Here is an 8,269-nt window from a genome sequence, read left to right as displayed (position 1 = left end):
CCTATTTACTATATACACTTTTTTTAAAAAAATAGCTATCTACATTATAAATAAAGAATAATATAGTACAGTCATACTAAAAATTTAATGAAAAAATTTATAAATAAAACAAAAAAAAAACATTCTCTCTCTACCTTATAAATAGGACTAAAGAATTACGGTCTTAATAACAACAAAGACTACATAGACGTATGACTAACCAAAAAAACTTGCACAAAGACTACATAGACGTATGACTAACCAAGAAAACTTGCACTTTTACAATAACATGTCTTGCAGTGATTAGGATTAGGGTGTACCCATTATTGAACTGAAAAGGCCTCATATTAGGATTCATCAGTTAATTAGTAAGCGATAGGATGGAAGAGCTTGCAAGGGATTGGCTCTTGGCATTGATAGTCCAAATTTCTCAGTCATATCCAACTCGTTAGGAGAGCTGTCATTTGCAAGTTCCCAATTAAAGCAGTGAACTAACTGTGCTAAAATAAGCTTAACAGTAATTAAACCCAATTGCAGACCAGGGCAGTCTCTTCGACCTGAACCAAATGGTAAGAATTGGAACTCATATCCTCGATAGTCCATATTGCCGTCCAAGAACCTCTCTGGCCAAAATTCTTCCACATTATCAGACCATATTTTAGGATCTCTTCCTATGGTCCATGAATACACTATGATTCTTGTGTTCTTCCTTATGTCATACCCATTGATCTTGATGTCTTCCCTACACACACGAGGGACTAGCTAGTAAGGGTGCAACTGGGTATAGTCGCATAGTCTCTTTAATCACCATATCCAAGTAACTCAACCTTGGTAAATCAGCTTCCTCGACCATTTTACTTATTCCTACTTGGTTTTGTAGTTCGAGTTGGAGTTTTTTCATCACCCTTGGATTCCTTAAGATTTCCGAGAAAGCCCACAGAATGACAGTAGCTGAAGTCTCCACTGCACCGGCAATCGTATCCAGAAGCATGGCTTTGATGTTGGTTCGATCTATGACAAAGTTGTGGTGATCATCGTAATTAGTATCCATGCAAGAGAGTAGTATGTCCACAAAGTCCTTGTGTTGTCTATTCTGTTCTTCTGGTGCTGCCTCTTCATGCTCTCTAACAATGGTCTCCAATATCTCATCAACTTTCTTGCTCGTGTTCACCAAGCGTCTTGTAAAGCCCTAAATCAAGAGGGGTGCTTTAGCTTCCAAAAATTAATTATTATTATTATTGGTTAAATTACATTGTTTGTGTTTCACCCAAATTTTTTGAACTAGTTTTGGTACTCGTTACAGTTATGAATATCATAATACTTATCAATATCAAACATTCAAATATAATATGAACAGTCAAGATTTAATTTTTTGTATTTTTGTTTTTTAAAAATATTTTGCTTTAATAGGTAGATAATCCAAAATCAATGTAATCTTTAACTATAATTTTAAAAAAAATGATTTTTTATTTAAAAATTATCAATTGAAAATTTTAAATTTAGACCACAAAAACTATATCTAAATTGTGTAAATTTCACCGCAATGAACACTAAAACTGGTTATCAAATTTTCTTTTGTTTTTTAGAAGCTTGAGCCTCTAACTTTCTATAATCTAATGCCGACAGGGATTTAATTGTATACAGGGACGTGTGATTCCTGTTTTTTCTGGATGTGCAAAGAGATTTCTGGCCCTAAGGTCTATATTAATATTCATCAGTGTCTTTTGGCTAACACACTTCTACATTTTCTGACTATAGTTTTGGATCTCAAATGCTTTACTTAGTAATTAAAATCACTTTTATGATTTGTTTTTCAACCAAACACCCCTTATACCCCTTGTAATAGCATAATAACGGGAAAACAAATTGCCCCTGGCCTACCATTAAACTAACCACATGGCATGGTTTCAATTTGATTTTGGTGACGGTAAGGTATGGCTTATTAAATTTTGCAGCTGAAAAGGCTTTGGCCCGCGCCCGCCCATACCAAAAACTAAGGACTTTTACGATATAGTACGCCACTAAACTCCATCCTTGGATTAAACTGTCATCTCGATTCTTAACAAAAACATAAATCATTTTAAATTCCCATATACCGATCTCACTCTCTGTTCAATTCTTACCACTGTTAGACCAAAATTTGAGAGGATATAGCTACACCATGGACAGATGTGCTGACTGAAACATTGAATAAACCAGCAGACACACATAGTTGAGTTGATAACGGTACCTGGATATCAAGTGGCGCCAAGAAAGGCACGAAATCTGCAATATTGAAGGCTCCAACCAAGTTCAGCGCTTCATGAATAAGACCCTTCAGATCAAACTTATCGTCCCTGGTGCTTCCAAATATCATTTTATACATTATATCTTCTACAAGCCGCCCCACCTTCTCTGTCAGATCCACCGCCTCACGCGCCGCCGCGGATTTCCCAATAAACTTCACCGCCTGTCCCAACTCCTCCCTTCTTAAGGGAGCAAACATCTCCAATTTCGATGCGCTAAAAAGCTGCAAAGTACATAGCTTCCTCATGTTGCGCCAATAAGGGCCATAATCAGAGAAAGTCATTCCCTTGGAGCCATAAGAAAGGAACTCGGACGCTTGATTCTTTGGGCCGCTTGCAAAAACGACGTCGCGCGTCTTGAGGAAAAGCTCGGCAGCTTCAGGAGAAGAGACAACAGCAGGGACTTGTCCGAGTCGCAAGGACATGATGGGTCCATAGCGCTTCGCGAGAGACTGAAGGGATCGATGCGGGAGAGCACCCAACTGGTGGAGGTTCCCAATAACCGGCCAGGACGGTGGACCTGGCGGTTGCTTCCGGTCACCTTTTGCTGGTGTAAGGCACAGGGATAGGAAGAGAGCTGAGAGAAGAAAGAGAAGTGGAAGAAGTTGAAGAAGGGAAGGGAAGGGTAAAGGGGAAGAAGGCAACATGTTTGATTGTTTGTTGCAGAAAGAAAATCAGGAGCTCAGTGCATTAAGTACTGGTAGGTGGGAAGTGAAGATTTAAAAGTTGAAGGTGTGATTAAAATCACAGCTCGCCTGCGCCGCCCCATGCTATCCATTCAGATCTGGGACCAAAAAAAAAAAACAAAAGATTGCTATAAATTGGCGCGGAGCCTCTCCTCACCTATTCCTTCGCATCCCATTTTCATCCTCTTCCCTGATCATGACCCTTCATTTCATCTACGGCCAAAAATAACCCATTTATCCAGCGACAGTGCGTGAACTCATGGAAATAAAAATGGGGAAGATCATTTGACTGATTTGCAAAATTTATCGATCGCATGTCCTCTAAGAGACAAAATGTTGTATATATAATTTGAGAATATATGGGGGGAGATATGAGATCATGGAATATATTGACACATGATCAACACAGAAACAAACATAAATTAACTTTGTACACAACACGATGTAAATACTACGTCTTATCTTGTTTAAATAAGGCTGCAATCATTGTTCATTTCAGACATCAATTACCTATTTCATCCGCAAATAGCACTTGATTGACCACATTTTGATAACAAACCCCAAGGAATAATCTTTACTTATTGCTATATTTTTGCAAGACACATGCGTATTCATCCAAGCAACTATGTGCGTGTATATACACGCACTACAAAAAAAACAGCTAATCATTAACAAAATTAGTGATGGAATAATTTCGGTCACTAATTTCTAATGGACTATCCACGAAAATTCCATCACTAAACTTAGCCACAGAATTAGCGACAACATTTAATCCGTCGCTAATTAGCCACAGAATTTTTTCTGTTGGAAAATTCCATGGCTAATTCCGTGACTAAACTTTTATAATTAAAATTACCCACAGAATTAGCTAGGGAATTTTTTTTGTCAAAAAATTTTGTGGTTAATTCCGTGGCTAAAATTTTATAATTACAATTTGCGACGGAATACTTTTCCATGGCTAATTTAGCCACAGAATTAGCGATGGAAAATTATTCTGTTTCTAATTTTCGTGACTAAAATATAATATTTAATATAATATAACATAATAATATAATAAATATATAATTAAATTATATACCTTATGAATATTAAATAAAAGAATTAAATTTAAAAAATATATTTATGAAAAAATTATTTCCTATTTAAAATTCAAAATTAGTGTCATTGGAAATTAATATTATATTTAAAATAATTTCTTTAAAAAATAAAGCATTATAAAATAAATAGTAAAAAAATATCTAAAAATTATTTTGTTGCAAAAATAGTTATGATTAAAATTATCATATAGTTTATTTTTAGTTTCTAATAATATATATGTGTATATATAATTATTTGTGTAAGAGAATATTATATATATTTAATTTTGCATAATAAATCAGTAAGTTCTTTACAGCTCAACTAGTTAAGTCGCGCGCGTGCACAAACGAGACCTTTGGTTTGAGCTGTGGAGAAGTCACTTTGATGAGGAATTATATGGTGGTGACACGTGGCAATACAAGGTGGCATGTGAGATAGCGATACGTGGCGGTAGAGGTGAGATGGCAAGGACACGTGGAGATGCGATCGTGACACGTGGCGGCAGAGCTGAGTTAGTAGCGACATGTAGAGATGAGGTGGCACCGACACGTGGTGGAGGAGGTGAGGTGGCACTGACACGTGGCGGCGGAGGTGAGGTGGCAATGACACTTGGTGGCGAAGGTAAGGTGGCATTTTAATTTTTTTAAAAAATAAAAGATTCCGTAGCTAATTACCAACGGAATCGGAATTCCGTCGATAATCCAATTAGTGACAAAAAAAATTAGCGACAGAACCAATTCCGTCACTAATTCTGTCGGTAATATGATTTCGTCGCTAATCCGTCGCTAAATAAAAATTCCATCGATAAATTCCGTCGCTAATCAGATGTTTTTTGGTAGTGATGTGTGCCTGTGTTTATATATACATATACATACATATATAAATGTATATAGACTTTCTTGTTGGTGTCGTTTAATTATGGGAGAATAGAAACGGGAAGAAACACGGAAGTGAACAAAATAACTTACACGTTAAGCCATATGCTTTAAATTATTGAAATAAATTAGATTTAACAGTTTCTTTAGACTTATACTTACATAACAGGCACATTAAACTAACTTCCACTCAGTTGACATATACCTAAATATACATGTAAACGATGTGTTGGAACAAATTTTTCTGATGAATTGTGTGGACAAACTTTCATGATTTCAAGTCAGTGATTGAACCATTTAATTGTGCCAAATCAAATCATTCTCTCGTCTTTTTGAAATGGCGGCATTCTTCTATAATTATTGATTAAATATTTCAACGACCTCGCTCATTTCTTGTTTTCTGGTTACTTGGTATAGAGCATTGAACAAAAAAGATATCTCTAGTCTGATAATGGGAATGATAAAGAACTGTTACTTGCCCATGAAAAAATAATTAAAAAAAAAAACACTTCTGGGAGACAAAAAGTTGTCATTTTTTTGGTTTTATATTTGAGGGAAAATAAAAACTAATATTTATCGTATTTTTTATTCAACACTTTGTCTTCTTTCCTAATTTTCAGCAAATTTTAATTGAAATTTCTGCCCCTACATATATATATAGTCGAAAATTAGCCGCTAAAGTATCAAATGTGGTACTTGAGATTTCATTTCGATAACAAATCCTTGTAATGAAACATCTTTACTTGTTACCATGCATATACTGTTTGTAAGATCCCTATTCTTGTGTGTGTGTGTGTGTTTATGAAAGAACTTTCCTGCCACAGTTAAAACAGAAATGCCATTTTAGAATAGAAAAAACTTTCACGTTAGCCATAGATTTTAAACTATTGAAATGAATTACAATTTATTCCAATATATATTCTTCATATGACATGCATATAATTAAAACACAAGGGATACATAAGCCTTGTAATACGAGTCCTTATTATTTTCTAAAAATACAGAACTGGATCCATATGTTGAGCCAAAAGCATATAAAGTCGAAAACCTTGACCGCCATGACTAATGTGGACATTCTGTGCTCAATCTATAAGTTGGAACGGCTAACAAGTGCTTGGTTCTTGGGACTGTAAGGCCAAACTCTTCGTTCATGTCCAAGTCACTAGGACGCATGTTTAAAGGAAGCTCCCAATTAAAGCAATGCGCCAATTGAGCCACAGCAAGTTTAACTGTAGTCAGACCCATCTGAATTCCAGGACATGTTCTACGACCTGATCCAAATGGCAACAATTCATAATCGTGTCCTCGTATGTCTATGTTTCTGTCAAGGAACCTCTCTGGATAGAACATAGAAGCATCATCTGACCATACTTTAGGATCTCGTCCTATAGCCCACACATTCACTATGATCCTTGTCTTTTTTCTTATGTAATATCCATTAACTGTGACATCCTTCGTACTTTCTCGAGGGATTAAAGGAGCAGGGGGATGCAGTCTGAGAGTCTCCTTAATGACCATGTCTAAGTAACTTAACTTAGCTAAATCACCTTCCTCGACGATTCTGTTCATTCCAACTGCATTTTTAAGCTCGTTTTGGAGAGTTTCCATCACTCTTGGATTCCTAAAGAGCTCAGATAAAACCCAGTCAATTGCAACACTGGAGGTGTCAGTTGCGGCAAAAATCATGTCTATTAGAATGGCCCTGAGGTGAGGTCTATCAATCACATGGTTTTGTTCGTCCTGCAAATCTATGGGCTGATCATGCACCAGGAAAGCATTGTGTTTATGAAGTCCTTGTGGTCTTTAGAAGCTTCTTCGTGCTCTCTCACTATCTTTTCCAGAACACCATCAAGCGCCTTATGGTTTCTCCTTAGTCTTCGTGTCAGACCCTGTCATACGGTAGAAAATATTGATCATGAAATTTAAAGTAGGAAGGAAACCCAATTATTATTCTCCTAGAGATTAATATCATTGAGGGATTAGAATTTGGATTGCATATTATTTTTTTCAGCCAGAAGAATTTGGACTTGATATGCGTCAGAAATGAGCTTGAACTCGTCGACGCACAGAGAACACACGAGTGTTATTTAAGGAAAAGAAAATTAACGATTTTCCATTGAAAAAGTAATGAATTAACGAATTTTGATGTAAGTAAGATGAGATATTATTATACTAGTTGGAGGAATAAGACATTGGCACGCACATAGCATATATACCTGGAGATCAAATACACCAAGCCAAGGGACAAAATCAACCAGATTAAATTGCCCCGCCAAGATTAGTCCCTCCTTAATCAGCCCCTTTAAGTTAAGCCTGTCGTCCTTAGCACGTCCCAGTATAATCCTATATAGTATGTTTTCTATAACGTCCCCCACCACCTCACTGAGATCGACGACCTCACGCGCCGCCGCAGCTCTCTCCAGTAACTTCACCATGGCTCCCAGTTGCTCCCTCCTCAGAGGAGCGAATATCTCCACTCTTGACGCGCTGAGAAGATGGAGCGTGCACACTTTCCTCGCATATCTCCAATACGGACCGTACTCTGCGAACACGAGTCCCTTGGTTCCTCTAGAAAGTGGATCCGAGGCTTGTATATGGGGTCGGGATGCGAAAACGGTGTCGTGAGTTTTGAGGAATAGCTTCGCGGCTTCAGGGGACGAAACAACAACGGCAGGAACTTGTCCCAACTTGAACGACATGATGGGGCCGTACTTTTGGGCGAGAGATTGAAGGCTGCGATAGGGCAGTTCTCCCAGCATGTGGAGGTTGCCGATGATCGGAAGGGACATTGGGCCCGGTGGTCGTTTTCGATCATGCTGACGTCGTTTTGTGATGAGTATGGAAGTGGATAGAAGGAACGCGAATGTGAGAAAGAGGACAGCAGGAATCGCTAACGATGGAGGAAACATCTTTGATCGTTTGCTTTGGAGATGGAAGAGCCCTGATTAGTGCAAGAAAATGGGGGTTCGTGGGGTTTGGATTTTATAACAAGCAGGGATTTATTGCTTAATTATTATGGTATATAGATTTTTTCTTGGCCAAATTTATAGTATATAGATTAGCCAACTAACTTGAAAGCAACGAGGCGTTATGGAATTAATATCGGAATATCTGATATGGTTGAGGTTGAAATGTTAAATGAACAAAAAACCAAAAGATGTGTGCAAGTTGATTATAATCAAGGTTGTCTCAATTCTCATGAGTTTAATTATATACTTTTAATACTATTTTATTAATAAAGATAAACTTGGATCTAAATTCGAATCATAAACTCATAAAAGTTTACTTTTATTAATAAAATCGTATTAAAAATATATAATTAAATAATTAAAATGTAAAAAATGACAATAGTTTTGTTTAAACAAAT

At 36.8% G+C, this 8,269-nt stretch overlaps 1 pseudogene; it reads right to left on the bottom strand.

The window, feature by feature from the left end:
* Positions 1 to 336: 336 nt before the first annotated feature.
* Positions 337 to 7,811, bottom strand: LOC114755421 (cytochrome P450 CYP736A12-like; annotated as a pseudogene).
* Between the last annotated feature and the right edge of the window lie 458 nt (positions 7,812 to 8,269).

Source organism: Neltuma alba, unplaced genomic scaffold, assembly GCF_004799145.2.
Source record: "Neltuma alba isolate B1F8T4 unplaced genomic scaffold, ASM479914v2 tig00010269_pilon, whole genome shotgun sequence".
In the NCBI taxonomy this organism is placed as follows: Eukaryota; Viridiplantae; Streptophyta; class Magnoliopsida; order Fabales; family Fabaceae; genus Neltuma; species Neltuma alba.
This window is presented reverse-complemented; position numbering and strand designations above follow the sequence as displayed.